The 16,993-nt window shown below is 36.3% G+C and overlaps 1 long non-coding RNA gene across 1 annotated transcript; it reads left to right on the top strand.

The window, feature by feature from the left end:
* Window positions 1-557: 557 nt before the first annotated feature.
* Window positions 558-7,047, top strand: LOC136856278 (uncharacterized). The gene is made up of 3 exons (XR_010858299.1): window positions 558-766; window positions 4,673-4,820; window positions 5,471-7,047. It is a non-coding gene; the product is annotated as an uncharacterized lncRNA (long non-coding RNA).
* The last annotated feature ends 9,946 nt before the right edge of the window (window positions 7,048-16,993 follow it).

The following is a 16,993-nucleotide window of genomic DNA, read 5'->3' as shown; positions in this document are numbered from 1 at the left end:
CCTATCATGAATCCTATTGTTACCATGAGCTTAATTTTAATCCTATAATCTCATTTGCATTATTTAACTACGATTTTTCTCTTAATATCTTTCTGTTGCCAAAATTAATTTATAACAGGAATTAAATATGAAAAAATATATTTTTTTCCATCAAAAAACTAAACCTAACTTATCCTGGTATATTTATTGATAGTCAAACATTATTCCTTTATAGGAGTAGCAAGTTAAACAAAAGCAGTATAAGACATAGAAATGATAAAACTTCATCGTATTGTTTTAATTAATTAAAACTTAGTGATTTTTTAACACGAAGAGTACAATTAAAAATTCAGAAAGTTGTACAAGTCAGAAAAACTCTCTCTCTCTCTCTCTCTCTCTCTCTCTCTCTCTCTCTCTCTCTCTCTCTCTCTCTCTCTCTCTCAGTTAACCAGACCAACATTTACGACAATTTACTTATTTTATTTATTCATTTGGGGGGGGGTCACTGTACCCACTCGAGTTTCCAAGACACTCACTTCAGAGTCCATTGAAGAAAATTATCCAAAACAATCTTTCCCTTTTAGCCAATGAAAACCTCTTTTACGAAAGCTTCCAGCCAACGAAAACAGACCATTACATGAACCTCTGACGTCATACGTTACGGTGGAGGCTTCTGATTGGTCAGAAGAGATCGAGTCTGTCATAGACTGACCTGCAGAGAGAACCGGCTTTCAGTTAAGAGGTTTTGTTGAGTGTATCTCAAGTGGTGATTGACTGGTGTTATATTGTAAGTTTTTATGATTTTTACTTGGTTTTTCGGGTATTTTGTTTCATAAGTCTAGTGGAGGAAAGGTTTATTAATCTAATATATATCGTGGAGGTCAAGAAATGTTTTAAAATGGTCATATTTTTGGTGGAATCTATCTGTAGACCTAATGTTTGCTGTTACTGACAATTTTACTCAGGTGTAAGGTCCAGTAATTTGTGGTTGTTACTCAGGTTTGGCATCGTGTAAATACTGGTGTACTGGTGTATTTTTAGTGTATCTGCTGGTGTATAGCGTATTTCAAGTGTATCAAAGTATTTTTCTTGATTCAACAGTAAAGGATTGACCTTGATAATCCCACCTTGTTGGGTTACGGTACACCAAAGTTTCTTGAAGCCATGTCATGGAAATATGAAAATTAAGCACTTACATATATGGAATTATTAGTTTTATATAAGTTTAGTTAATGGAGACTTCAGATGGTAGACTGGTAACTAATACAGTGATGGCATAAGGCCAGTTCAAAGTAAAAGTGTGACAGTTTTACGTACTTGAAATCAACATATTTTTACCAAGTTTGACAGTTATGGACACATCTGAATGAATCACAAGGTCGAACCCAAAGTAAGACCCGGGTCTAATCCTAAATTAGGAGCATTTAGACCCTTGAAGGCGTTCTTGAAGTGAACCAATGAACGAAATTAAAAAATTGGTCTTGTCGTGGAACTGTGCAGCTTGCTGTAAAGTGCTGTTAAGTGCTGTTATAAGTGACAAAGTAATCGGCAGAAATGGCTTCTGTGTAGGAACTTAATTTCAAAATCCTGTTTAAGTAAAATAACTTAATTATTTTTCTAGGCATTCTCAAAGGGTATACACCAGCCTAAGTACTTTCAAGTACTATTTAAGTACTGTAAGGCTAGTTATAGTTACCTATAAATCTATATTATATTGATTTTGAATGGATTAATAATAAGTTTTTGTTGGAAAGTTTTCAAGTGAGAAATCATAGTATCCTATAGGATTCAAAACTTTTGATACCAGGAACTTGTGTAGAGAATTCCAAGGATATACAATCCTATGCCAGAGACCTTCACGTATTATCTAGGTATCCTATAGGATATGTGGTCTTTATACCAGGTTTTGTCAATGTTCGAGTTCTGTAGGACTTACTAGCCTTTATGCCTAGGGCTTAAGAAGTCCTATAGGATATGTAGTTACATAAGACCAGGCCTTTTATGTCGAGGTATCCTAGCCTATGGTATTTTAAGGATTTGTATTTCTAGAAATCCTGTAGGATTCTCAGCTACTGTCAAGGATTTTGCACGTCTAGGGGACTTAAAGCCATTATTGCACGGGAGTGAAATCCTATAGGAATCTTTATTATGCCTGAATTTGGATGTCGAGGTATCCTTATAAGCCTATGCTAAGGACTTGTTTCGATGCATCCCGTAGGATTTTAGCCTCCATGCTAAGGATTTTTGCTTATATAGGCATCCTACTGAAGGACAGCTTTGTAATTCAAGGCATCCTATAGGATTTAAGGATTTTTTATTAGGGATATTTTTGACTGAGGCATCTTATAGGGATTTATATTCTTTCTGCCAAGGACCTGTGTGTATTTTCAGGTATCCTGTAGGATTTAGTTTTAATGGAAGGACTTTTGGGCATTTTGAAACATCCTATAGGAATCCTATCTTTAACGTAAAGGACACTTTATTTCCATATATCCCTGAGGACTTAAAGTTTATGCTAAAGTCCATTTGTGTGCTTTGAGACATCCTATAGGAATTACAGCTTGTCTAAGGAACTTAGGGTATATATAGGAGTCCTATAGGACTTATAGCTTCAATCATAAGGACCTATAGGAGTTTAACTTTGTTGCTAAATACCTTTACATATTTCGAGGCTTCCCATAGGCCTAATAGCTGTTAGGCTAAAGGACATTTGCATATATTGAGAAATCCTTTAGGATTTTTAGCTTAGGCTGAAGACCCTTGCACATACTAAGAAATCCTGTAGGATTTGAAGTTTCTATACAAACAATCCTTCCCAAAATCGATGCATTTTGTAATAAAATTAACTCTATAATGAATGAATCAAATTAATGAAATTTGGTGTGATTTTGTTAATTGTCTATTATAATTAATTCAATAGAATCACAATACCATTAAAATACAATTAATTACTCACATTATTTTTCATCTATAGCCATTATTTAAGCTGCCAATATACCAGCACTGGCTCTTGTTTCCAAGTGATTCTGGCGAGCGGATTTTTAAACCCTTCTCAGCCTAACGATACAAGTCATAAATTTTATAATAATTGAGTCCTGATGAACCATAATTATGAGAACCAGGAGGATGAATGACTGATGAAAGTCCTGGTAATGCAATGAAAGTCCAGTGAAAGTTTTCTGCATAAAAAGTTAAGGATTTAGTGGAAAATAATGATGGGATGAAAGGTACGATGGTACTATGGCGTTTGTTGGCCAGTTGGGAGGTAGAGGGAGGTAGAGGGAGGTAGAGGGAGGTAGAGGGAGGTAGAGGGAGGTAGAGGGAGGTAGAGGGAGGTAGAGGGAGGTAGAGGGAGGTAGAGGGAGGTAGAGATTACAAAGATAGAAGCTTAGATAGAGAGTAAACGCCATTAACTCCTACCAAAATTTCTCCTGAAATTGACTATTGATTTTTAAAAATTTTGGCAGCCATTTTTTCCAATCTTTCATCTTTGAATGATTTAAAACCGCTTTAATTTATCGCCATTATTGTCCTAAAGCTTTCCTAAATACCTCTCAAGAGGTAATTTACTTTTATCACTTTTAAGCTCCGGTAAAAGTATAATAGACGAAGAATATACCCTAATTTAACGTAGTTTATATATATTTATCGTAAACGATTTTTTTAACGTAGTTTATCTTTATTGTAAACTATTTCTTGCACCATTATGGCCAGACAGATTTAAATTTACAATAAATTTTGTCGTGTAAAAGTATAGGTCTAGTTAGGCTAATTAACGACAGAAGCCCATTTTGAATTTTGTAGCTATATTTGCCTTTAGACTAAATCGTAATTTGATAATTTTCTTTGCAATATTCAATTTATAGATCCAATTAGCTTTTCCTATATACGAATTTTGTTCAAAAAACGATTTATCGGCCTAAGCCTCTTGAAAATAAGTTTAATTTTCAGGTTATAGGAAATTATTTATCAATATAATAAATTATTCTCCATTTGCAACATTACATAGCTATTTACGATAAATCCTTTTCAATTTTAAATTCCTCAGGGATTAATCTTTAATTCCTTTTTAAAGGTTTTAGTGAGAATATTTTAAAAGTTAATTCACACTTTTTAAAGTTCCATGAATATTTAGTACTTTTTCGGTCTTGCCAAACTTCATTTTGAGTAATTCAATGCCAATTTCGACTTTGCAATTTAGTTGTCAATGGAGTGAAGATATATAGTACTTTTTTTAATAGTACTTTTTGCCTCGTTTTTCATATAGTATTTAACCACTTTTTAAAATTTTCTGTTTTGAGTCAAGTTGAAGCTTCTATTTTTGTTCATTATATTTAAAATTTTGTGTTTTGGTTCCTAATGATTTTGGTTAGGCCTACGTGACATAATGTCTGTGCATGTTTCATTTAGAATGTTTATTTAAAAAGATCTCCATTTGAATAAGCTGCATTATATATCAGAACGGTTAATCTACCATTTCATTTTAATTCCTTTTGAGATAGAGAGAACTATCTTCTCTTACTAATCTTTTCCTTTCCTCCCTTTCCTAAATTCCCCTACCCCTATCTACCCCCTCCCCCCTTATTCTTCTACATCCCTTTTACCTAAATTTGTTACCTTCATTTAACATTATAGGTCCAAGTCTGCATTCCTTAGTGGATGCAGGTTACTGACCAATCTCTTCTCTGACCAGGTCATTGGTGATGGTAGAACTGCCCCCAGAATGGTTCCTATGGAATATATTTTATAGAAGAAAGGCGTTTTATGTTTATAGAAGGTCCCCAACCCTTGAAATCTGAGGCATCAAGAAGAAATATATTTAAGTGGTGCAATTGCAAAAGGTGAGTTGTTAATATAGTTCATGAATTTCATGCGTTGGTACTATTTTCAGAATTTACATTTGTAGAAAGTGCTTAGCTTTTTGAAGGAGTAGGATTTATATTAAAGCATAACTAGATTTTATTAAATAAGTTGGATTTTTTTAGGTAGTGACCCTCCAGTGGTTTATTTTAACCTTGTATCTATCCACCTTTGTGGCGTGTTTAGTACCAGCCCACTGGGGATGACCTTAAAAACATAAGACACTAAATATCATAAAGATAATTACCCCCAAGAAATATTAGTCTTAGATTTTTACTCTTAAAAAATCATTTTAGGAAACAACTGGTTGGTGGAGGTTGGTTTTTGTACAAATTTCAAACTGGCTCAAGAATAAATTCATGCAGTTTTGACTCTGAGAAATTGCTTGTAGTAAGTGTTACTCAAAAAAGTTTAAACTGCTGTATAGAGTGGAGTATATAGTGATTTTAAATGGTGAATGAACTTTTGTAAAGGTACTGGGTAATTGAAAACAGGCTTTGAATGTAACATTCTAACATTCTTGTCTTACTGGTAGGGTCAGTGCACTTCTGTAGCCAAGAAACAGTGTATTAGGCCGATTTAGCAAATCCAGAATGCCTTGTACCTTAGTTAATTTTAATTTTTATTCCAGATACTGGAACTGTCTACGAGAAACCCATCTTTATAGAAACAAATTTTGTAAGGAAGGAAGATACAGGAATTCTACAATCATCCAAGAAAGTTTCAGCAGCATCTACAGATAAGATCAGCTCAAGAAACCCAGTTTGAGGAGTCTAAGATTCTAAAAGTGAATCTGGTTCTACGCTGATTCTGAGGTGTTACAAAGCCTTGGGTCATTCTTGTGCTCTTCCAGACTTGCCTATGCTACCTTGCCCACTGCCGAGGAACTTGAGATTCTATTGTGGATTTCTGGTGAAGAATTCTCAGCAGTTTCTGTGGTACACAGTGAATCAGTGGCTAATAGCCTCGACTACCATAATACTGTATCTAAACTTCCTGTGGTTGTAACTTGTGAAATTTAGGCAAAATTTCCTTGAATATGTCCCGAGATCCAGTCTAGTTTGCCTGTAGACTTGTATGTTGAAGCTTTTGTCATTCTTTGAGACAAAATTTCCTAAGTTTGACAACTTTCCTGTTAAGTTCAGGAACTCTGGAGGTTTTTTTCTTAAACATTTGAAAGATTACCTACTCAACATTGTCTTGTACTTGTACTAAGTAAGTTACCCAGTTTCTTGTGTGAGAAAGCTGGTCTGTATTGGGCTTATGTTAAAAGTATGCAACTAGTCTGAAATATGGAGCTTGTTTGGTATATTAATAGTGAAAAAGGGAACAGTTTCATTGAAATCTGTTGGTGACAGACTTAATCTTGAAAGTTTTACTTAGCTACCAAGTTTAGGCCTAGAGTTGTAATATGTAAATTTATACTTAGCTGACAAGGTTAGGCCTAGAGTTGTGATATGTAAATTTAAAGTAATTTTACAATGGATTAATTTTTCTTGAAGGGATATTTCCCTTAATATGGACTAAATATTTGTATCCAGTACTGATTTTTGCATTACAGAATGCTCATGAATCTAAAATTTTCATTTACAAGTCATGGTTGTTGAGAAGTTGGGAATATTTCCAAATATCTTGAAAATGTGAGAGATATGTCCAGAAAGGTAAAAAGTATTCATACATTAATGATTTTATCCTTTATCTTGAGTTACAAAGCATTTATTTAAAAAAATATATTTTTGGGTGTGGAATGACATACCACAGTGGCCAAGTTTTTAGAAGTCTGGCATTCCCCAAATAACTTTAAGTGATTGGTATTACAGAAAGGTTGTAAAATTTTCTTCTATATAAAATGTTTAGGGAAAATTATCTAGAAATATTTAGGTGTACACAGTTCTTTGGCAAACGAAGTTGGTAGGCATTAGTCTTGTCTAAGAGAAATATCAACTTGGGTATATTTTGAGGTCAGTTTTTGTCTAGTTCATGAACTGATACACTTCACCCTCTTCACATGCCAGATCAGCTTTCGTGGCGAGATTCTATTACCAAACATTTCTCTGAAGTAGTTTTGCATGACCCTTGGAACATCTCTGCCCTAAAATGAAAAACAGCAGTGTCTGTAAAATTTCTGAATTTGAGAAAGGCTACCTATTGGGCTCTGAAACACTAAACACAAGTTACAGCAGTTTCAGAATGATTCTTCAGTGCTTTCCACGAGTATTTAGGGGGCCCCATTTGCAGTATCTGCAAAATCAGTAGTAAGACAAGGGAGTATCTACAGTTTTTCTGGCTAAAGGAATTGATTTGGAAGTGGCTGCTATTAAATATAGTTTAAACTAGAATCCATAATTTGATTTCTTTAAAAAGAAGTTAACTTTCTTGAGTAGACAGTATTGTTAGTCTTTTGAAATCAGGTTTTGAAGTTTTATATAAAAGTTCAGCCAAAATAAGCAGTTGAAATGCATAGCTTATTGTTAGAAAAGGGACTACTTTTTCGTTCGTATGTAGGGGAATACTTATCCATACTTTAAAAATAAGTGGGCCAGTGTCTAAAGAGGATAAATTCTCACGGCTCAAATTAGGGTTTGGTGTTTGTGGGGACTTGCACAGTGTCACTGCTACTACTGAGGTGTAGCTAGTACTTATGGGACTTGATCAGTAAAAGTTTTAGTATGCAGTTATTGGACTTAGTGAGTTAGTTTTAGTTAGTATTGGACTTGATAAGTAGGAAGGTTTTTGTGCTTATTGAACCTAAGTAGGGAAATTTAAGTACCTGGACTTGATGAATAGGGAGGTTTTAATGAGTACTTGAGGGACTTGATAAATAGGGAAGTCTTAAGTAGTCACTATGGAATAAATAGGGTCTCAAGTTACTCCAGACTTCTTGTCAATAGCTGGGGAAATCAGTCATGGGATTTGGTCAGAGATATAGATAGCATCTTGTATCTAATTTTGTGGTGTTGTAGCACCATAGGCTTTAAGGTTCTTAACTGCAACTCCTGTCGTTCCTTTTACTGTACCTCCTTTCATATTCTTTCTTCCATCTTACTTTCCTAAACCCTCTAACAATTGATTCATAGTATAACTGCTTTGAGGCTTTACTCCTGTTACGCCTTTCAAACACTTTTTGCTGTCAGTTTCTGTTTCAGCGATGAATGACCTCATAGCTCCCAGTGCTTGGCATTTTGGCCTAAATTCTATAAATTCAAATGTATTGTAACACAAGATATATGGATGACTTGTACATTTTGTCACGTAATAAAAACTCATTTACAATTTCATTTGCTTAACTAATCCTTTATTGGTTTTCTGAAGAGACATTGGACCAGTTTTGGGGATATTTTTTTCTAATTTGTCAACTAAAATCTCTTGTAAATTGGGAAGGTTAGATCACATGAGCTTTAAACTGGATAAATTGTGGATCAGAATAATTAAAATTTAAATAATTGATATTGGACTAAAAGTAACTCTCAATTTTCATATTGACACGAACTCAAAATGTTGCTGAAAATCTTAGTAATATTTTCGTCAATTTTGTAATTAGTTTTGGTACATTGACAATGTATATGTTCTTTGAACATTTCAGTAAAAAGGAAGTTTGCTCTCAAAGGTATTTAAAGCTAATTTGACAAAAACCCATAATCTGAATAACATTGTTTAAAAAGTTTCTAAGTTTGTGTTGATTCTGAACGCATTTAAATCCGGGGTTGGAAATATATCACCTGCTCCAAAAAGTGTGAAAATAAATAGTTTAAACTTAATGAATATTGCTTGTGTATTCAGTGATGTTTATAAGGTAACCAAAGTTAAGTTTTGGCAGTTCATAATGTACTTTTCAAGAGTCAGTCATCCAACTTTGATATCAATGAAAGCCATTACCTTTTCCACTTTTTAAGACATGTCAGACAAGCTCCACATTTCAGCCATTGTCTGCATTACTATTGTCAGACATAAGTGGCCAAAAGCTTCCTCATGCAAGAGTTGGTGTAGATTACTCTGTGCTAGGTAAACAGAAAATGGGGAGTATGTAATCACTGTTTTTAAACCTTCAGATATTTCCTAGACTTACCAGGACTTTGTAAAATACAGCATGGAAATTTTGGTTTAAAAGTAATAACAAAAGCTTCCACCATATGGGTTTATGGGTCAACTAAACCAGATCTCAGGATACATGTCCATAGAACTTTGCCTGAAGTTTTCCAGTTACAGCCATAAGTTCAGAAGGTAGGCATAAGCATTGGGTAGTCAGCTGTTCCATTGGTTTTCCTGTGTACTAGAGAGAAAACACTGGCTGCTTCTTCACTCAGTAATGGAATCTGAGAATCTACAAGTTCCTCAGCAGCAGCAAGGAAACGTGGTTAAGTCTGGTAGAGTACAAGGCTGATCTGAGGGCTTTCATCTCCTAATCAGAATACAACTAGACAGAGCTATTGTCAACCCACCTTCATGAACAAGAAAACATCTGCTCTAGTGAAATCTACAAAGCATTAAGGGGAAAGAGCAAGAATGTATTTTCTGTCACCAACACCAAAAAACTACCGGTTAATGAAAATTGAATGCAGTGAAAAAACTTCATGTTTTATTTAGGCATGTGGACCAATTTCTCCAATCTGACGTGTGTCCAGCTGCAGAAGGCTTTTTCTCCAGGTGGTTTCAAACAAACAGCTGCATTGTATCCCACTCTTCATACCTCAGTGCAGTTCAGCTCTCTCGAGCTTCAAACACCAGAGATCCTTACTCTGGGACACCTGTGGTAACAATGAACTGGATCCTTCGCCAGAAGAGCAGCAGCAACAATGAGCTAACCTCGTCCACAACAGCTTCAGTCAGTGGGACTTCCTCCTTTTAAACACCTGTAGCAATATGGAGGTCCCATCATCTCATCACAGCTGCAGCAATAGGGAACTCACTCCCCCCAAAACATGTGTAGGAACAAGGACCTCTCTCTCCACTTCTTGAACACCTGTGGCAACAGTTAACTCTTCTCACACACAGTTGCAGCAAGAGGAACCAACCTCAGTCCCTTCCCAACGCAGCTGTAGTAACAGGAAGCTGCTTTCTTCATCTAAACCAGTATAGCAATTGGGAGCTTTCTTCGTCTCTAGACAAGAGCAGACGTCTTCACCCTCTGACATAAAAGTTGGCTTCGCCAAACCATGGCTCTTGGCTTCGCCAAACCATGGCTCTCTGCTCTGAAGACCCAGTCTTAGTGGAATTGCAATTTCAGCCACAGACCACACCTGGAAGAATACAGAAACGTTAATACTTAAAATGGAGGGAGGGTGAAGAATAATAATAAAATTGTTTCAGAGAGAAATACAGAAACGATTTTTACTTAAAATGGAAGTGGTTAAAACTTCATTTTAACTTTGCTTAATAGTAGCTTAATAGTAGAATTCTTATGTGATCTTTGCTAAGATCACATTATTTATTAAAATAGAATTCATACAGTATTAAAGTTTAACCTCATCACTGAATCTTATTTAATTCCATAAGATTGGGCTAAGGGCTAAAGAGTTCAAGTATAATTATATTAGATTCTACTTAATATATTGCAACATCTTACAAACATGACTATCCATAAAATATATTGCAACATCTTACAAACATGACTATCCATAAACTATTAAATAAAACTCATGTTACCTAGACTTCAAAGGCCTATAGATTACTAAGCGAAAGTTGGACAGAATCAAAGATGCAGTTGATCAAAGTGTTGATCTACAATCAGGGATTGGGCAGTGCTGGTACTCTATATACCCAGAGGGTCAAACAAGTGTGCCCAATTCGAAGGCAGGACAACACACTCCAATGTGGCATTCTTTCTACAATGAACACCAACACAGTCCATCTCTAAGAGCCAAAGCACTAGCAGGAACAGCAAATCTGATAATTGTATTTTCTTGGGCAGTGATGTAAAAGAACTCTATGTTCCTCAGATGGGGCAAGGGGAAGAGGTGGTAGGAAGTCTGAGAGACTGAAGTAGAGTAGAAATGATGCTTACACCTCAGCCTGATGAAACTTGTCTTTAATTTCAAACAAAAACTTGGCAAAATGACAACTTTAAACTTGAAATTTCAATCTGATGAAGAACCATCATCAATGAATGGAATATATAAAGATTTAGGTCAAAAGCCAAAAACTGAGAACTCTGATGAGGTATGCAGAGCTGACAGGGAAATGAGAGAAAAGGTGGTTTGAAAGGTGTAACAGGATGCACTGAGAACTCTGATAAGGTATGCAGAGCTGACAGGGAAATGAGAGAAAAGGTGGTTTGAAAGGTGTAACAGGATGCACTGAGAACTCTGATAAGGTATGCAGAGCTGATGGGAAAAAAAAGGTGGTTTGTTAACAGGATGAGAACTCTGATAAGGTATGCAGAGCTGAAAGGGAAATGAGAGAAAAGGAGGTTTGAAAGGTGTAACATGAAAAAAAACTTTTGCAGATGCACTATGCAAAAATCGTTTGGACAGAGTGGAAGAAAGATGGAAGAGAGAATATGAAAGGAGGTACAATAAAAAGAATGAAAGGGGTTGCAACTAGGGACCTACGGCAGAAACACTGCAAAGAACCTAAGTATTGCCTACAGTGCACTGCGTGAGGTTCACTGACAGCACTACCCCACTACGCGGATCTCCATTAACGGAAAACAACCCAGTTATACGTTAGGCTTCCTAAGAAGGACAATTTTCGCTTGCTTAATGACATCATTAGATATAGACGAGTTAACAAGTATTGATTTGCTGTGAGTGTTCATTCAACATTACATGAACTGAGCCCTTGGTCAAAGGGATATAAAGAAAAACTTAAATATTTGCAATCAACTGGAGAGTAACTTTGCAAATGCTTGCACTACTCGTGGCAATGACACTGACATTACTGCAATAAACAGCTGACAAATTGATGAAAAAGTAAAGACTCCTTCAATGAAGGAACCAAAATAACTGCCTGGAGGAGATTAACAAAAACGATCTGGTAAAAATACCACAATTGAAAAATAAACTGCACTCAGAATGAATGCCACTGGTTGTGTCAGTGCCCAAGATTCAACCAGAATATTAAGTAAAGGTGAGGAATTAGGGTACCCATACTAGTCAAGTACAGCATTCCTAAGTACCTTAATTTCGTTCATATTCTTAAAAGTCTGTTGTCCCAACAAAATGCTCCTAGTTTCAACACTGCAGTTGTCCCTACAAAATGCTCCCTAGTTTCAACACTGTAGTTGTCCCTTTAGTTCTCCTTCAAAACTTGTCTCTTCAAAATGCTCCCTAGTTTCAACACTGCAGTTGTCCCTTCAAAAATACTCCTAGTTTCAACACTGTTTGTCCCTTTAGTCCTAGTTTCAACACTTGTCAAAATGCTCCCTAGTTTCAACACTGCAGTTGTCCCTTCAAAATACTCCCTAGTTTCAACACTGTAGTTGTCCCTTCAAAATGCTCCCTAGTTTCAACACTTGTCTCTTCAAAATGCTCCCTAGTTTCAACACTGCAGTTGTCCCTTCAAAAATACTCCCTAGTTTCAACACTGTAGTTGTCCCTTCAAAATGCTCCCTAGTTTCAACACAGCAGCTGTCTCTTCAAAATGCTCCCTAGTTTCAACACTGTAGTTCCTTCAGAATTCTCCCTAGTTTCAACACTGTTCTCTCTTCAAAATGCTCTCTAGTTTCAACACTGCAGTTGTCCCTTCAAAATGCTCCCTAGTTTCAACACTGCAGTTGTACCTTCAAAATGCTCCCTAGTTTCAACACTGCAGTTGTCCCTTCAAAATGTTCCCTAGTTTCAACACTGCAATAATCATCTTATCATGTCTACCAAGCTTTAGAATTCAATTCTACTGGGTTTTATGCAATACTTGAGAAGAGAAGAATAGAATCAAAACTTTTCAATACTTGCCTTTTAATTGATCACAGTTGAAAGTTTTCTATGCATCTTCTAAATCAAGTTGACAAAAACACATTCATTGGCTTGAAGGTTCTTCTTGATGTGAAGAATCAACTACAAGGGTTCCTTTTGTCTTCATGAAAGCTGGAGCTTGCAAGAACTTCATTCTGAAATCACAAAATAATTTTTAGTCATATATTAGCTGGTAAGAGATAGGTCTTATTTTTTGTCAATATGCACAATTTGAAGAGTTGTATTTGCTTGTATGATGATTACTATTATTAGGTAGTTTGAAAAAGCAAGAGTTGAAATATTTAAAATTATTAAAAATTTGGTCTATAAAGTTAGTTTTAATGATAAAATTAGATTTTATTCGCCACAATACAGTTCAAATACTTAGTATATGGCTAAACCACAAATGAAGATTGAAAAATCTCTGCATAAATGGTATTGGTTTCCACTAGTTTACATTCAATGTTGGCTGAAGTTTAGGCTCAAAATCTATTCAGTGGTTAGTGTTGACTTTCATTCCTTGCATACAGGGATTGGAACAAGGCCTGTACTTCAAAAATCAATAGACACATTTGTTGAGAGTTAATATCTTGTGCTGACTTTAAAAGGGCAAAGTTCTGCTGTGAAAACAGAAATGTCCTACCACATTAACACAACTGAGCGACCAATTGATTCCAAAATGTTTGCAATCAATGGAGATCCTGACTGAGGGGCATAAACAATGTCAAGAGGACTGTTAGAAAGTGACCAGTGCTATTTCAGACAACACTGAAGCTACCACAGTCAGACAGTTGTGCCCTTAAGGGACAAGGTTCTCCAAGAACTATATCTGCCCCAACAAGCAGCTAGTTCCTATCATGACAGGAACTGGGCTGGTAACTCCCTGAACTCACTGACCTGAGAGTATGCAGGCAAGGCTTTCATTGCTACCATGTCAATTGCCATGTTGAAAGTACTTGGTCATCAACTTTGGATTGCTGTCAAGGTTCTCCAGTTTATTGAAAACCCAGACCATGTCAAAAGGAGGAATTGGTCCCAGTCTCAGAGCAAATGCAACTACAAGAGGCAGACTTAAACACTGCCAAAGCCTTCCTGCTTGCACAGACTTTCTCTGAGACAAGAAGCTTCACTTTTGTAGCCATGAACTAAGCAAGATGATGCCACTTGCAATACCAGTTGTAAAATCATTCACTCACTGGAAAGGCACTAAAAACTTCGATTTGACTAGAGATTCAAAAACTAAGCTAGATAATTTCAAAGTTATGCAAAATACCACTGAACAAGGCTAACTGCTACAATCATGGATAGGCAAACACCACACTAAGACAATCAAGGAAAATGCTTATATGACACACACCCACATTCACCAGAGCTACTGAGGAAAATTTAATCAGCAAGTAAGTCTGCCCTTCACCCCGATTGCAAGAAAACCATTTATTGTTTTGTTTTTCTTAATAGTTTACTATTATCAGATTACCATACGCCAACTATTGATATGTTATAATGAAATTCTTACCACACACCATCCAGTAGTTTTCTGTAAGTTACTGTGGCTTCATTACTGTTAAAATTGACCAATAGAATGTTTTCCCATTCTACAACAAGAAGCATTTTGTACAGGTTTTCACTTTAGCTAGGATTTATTTGGTTAAAGAAATGTCAATATATTTTATGGCTTAAGGCTGGCAATAACCTTGATTTAAAGGTGATGTGAATTACATTTAATTCTTGGCATAATTCTGATTCACCTCTCATACAGCAGCTTTGTGTGCTTCAGATGAAGCACCTTGCAAATAGATAGTAGTTTTTCACTGGTACAGCCTATTCACAATGCAGCCACAACAAATCCCTTCTAAAAAACCTTCAAACAAACCTGGAACTTACCTCGTATGTAAGAAAAAAACTGATCTATCAAAGTATGTTTCACATGTAAGTACATATCACTGGTGCTTCTTCTGATACAGTATACCAATGTTTAGGGAACTATTGCTATAACTCAACCTAGCTAATGTATGCCTAGGCAACCATGATTCAGTCCCAAGAGGTGGCCTAGCCAAGAACCCAAGGGATAAAACCTTTAATTTCTGCGCTTATTGTAAACGTACCATCATCAATGTTATAGAAACAAAACGCACAATTGTCCAAGCAAGTTCTTGATCTCAAGTGCCTAACCTCCATCAGTTAACACCTAACCTAACACACTATTACCACACACTTCGGCAATAATAAATTGGTATTTTCGGATAAAACGCTAAGCACATAACAGTATCTTCAAACTAGCTGAAGGCCCCATGGTCATCTCAAGACCCAATAGCAGAAATATAGAAGAGGGTAGGTCCTTTGACTTAAGGATAAGGCTACAGCCCTCAAGGGTAAGTTTAATTAGGATAGGCTAGGTTAAGTTAGCGAACCCAAATTCCAGTAGAAAAAGGTATACAAGTTACGTTTAACCAAACATTTCTGTCAGGCTACCTGGCCTGGGCACTGAACTGGACTACCCTAGACTGAAACCTTGGGGAGGGGTATGCATGGCAGGTCAAAGGCAATTAGCTCCCTTATTAGGCATTCATTAAGGTCACATCTGTACTAATACATTCAAGTTTTCAATTTAAGATTAGTCTCTAAAGTTGATAACACCTTAACACCTTAGTTAACCACCTGCTACAGGTACCTTAACACATCTAAAAATCACCACTGGTGGTAGCCTGGCTTACTGGGCTTAGACATTCTAGTCAAGACCTTATTACGTTACTTTTTCACTTAGCCTAACAAAAAAAAACTCTAAACATCAACTAACTCTTCCCATTCAACATTATCATAGAAACTTCATACTTATAGACATAATTACTTACATGATTTCAGTATCACAAAAATAAGAAAAACTGGTCAATGTGCCCGCTGTGGTTCAGACGGCTTCCAGGGAACATGTGACCATCTTCTGCAGATGGGTACCTGTGAATTTCCAAGGATCATAAATCACACAGACACAAGCAGAGCCACCTGGTGACAAGGGGAAGTTCTTCTTCTTTTAAAGTGGCGAAACTGTAGGGAACCTGGTATTTGGTGCTGAATTTCGACAGTGTAGGTTATAAATACATCTGTCATGATTCACTTTCACTTTTAGGAATAAATTCAGTAATGGCTGATGTAGGATTTCTTAACTAGAATGCGAATTTCGACTATATAAACTATACTTTATTCCTCATTAAATTCATTGACACATTTATTTTTAAAATTTTCCTTCTAGCAAGAAACAATTTATACTTTCACCCTGGTGAAATCAAGTGAATTTTTACTTGGGTTATGGGTGTAATAGGAACTTTCTTAATCATTTTGAAATCTGAAGTAGTGTCAGTAAGATAATATTCATGTTATTACTTACCTTTATAATAATTTGACTTGCTTATCTAAGCACAAGAGGAATTCCTGTTTCTAAAGCAAAACTCCCAATGAGGTTACCACTGAGGAAAGGCACAAAATTAGTGGATCCCTCTACTTCATATTATGAGCACCTAAAATAACTCCTGGGGCTGACAAAACACAACTTAAGCCTTTTTATCCAATGTGCATCGATTGATCTAAGCATTGAGTCATGTACTTGATAGTTAGGCGACTGTGACGAGTCACATCCCAGGAATGGGGCTGACAAACTCATCTTTGGGAGCTGCCTCTGATCCAGTTAGCACCGTATCATCTGCAACCTTCAACCAATCCTGATTTTTCTCTAAAATTACTGAATTTGCAAAGATACCGAACAGCCACACCCTGAGATTAACTTTCGCACCAAACCAGTCACTTTCCCATCTGCATCTTCTACCAAACCACACACTCTCCCATTACAAAGCTTTCATTGGCTCTCAACAATTGATCCTCTATACTTAACTGATGTTTCTTGGTAACTTCTCATCTGGGATGTGGTGAAATTCAGCATTCTGTTGTCACATCTTTCTAATTTCTCTTCCAAGATTCTTTACAAGTCATCCTGTCCCCATTCTATGAACAAGCACTGGTCTTGCACAAACATCTCTGAATAGATCTAACTTTACTTCTCAGCTCAGGATTTCAGGATTCTCTGGTTACACCAGGCAAACTGCTGTTCCACATCACATGCTTGTAAACCAATTTCATATGACCATTACAAAATCAAAGAAGTTGGACGGTTAAGTGGGGGCAAGACCAAAAAAAAGGTACGGAGGAATGTGAAACGCCAAGGGGACACTGTTCCCCCATCTACCATCCCAGACAGGTCAAATGCAAACCACAAA

The sequence above is a fragment of the Macrobrachium rosenbergii genome, chromosome 35, assembly GCF_040412425.1.
Source record: "Macrobrachium rosenbergii isolate ZJJX-2024 chromosome 35, ASM4041242v1, whole genome shotgun sequence".
NCBI classification, from domain to species: domain Eukaryota; kingdom Metazoa; phylum Arthropoda; class Malacostraca; order Decapoda; family Palaemonidae; genus Macrobrachium; species Macrobrachium rosenbergii.
The sequence above is the reverse complement of the archived record's forward strand: the minus strand, read 5'-3'. Positions and strand labels throughout refer to the sequence as shown.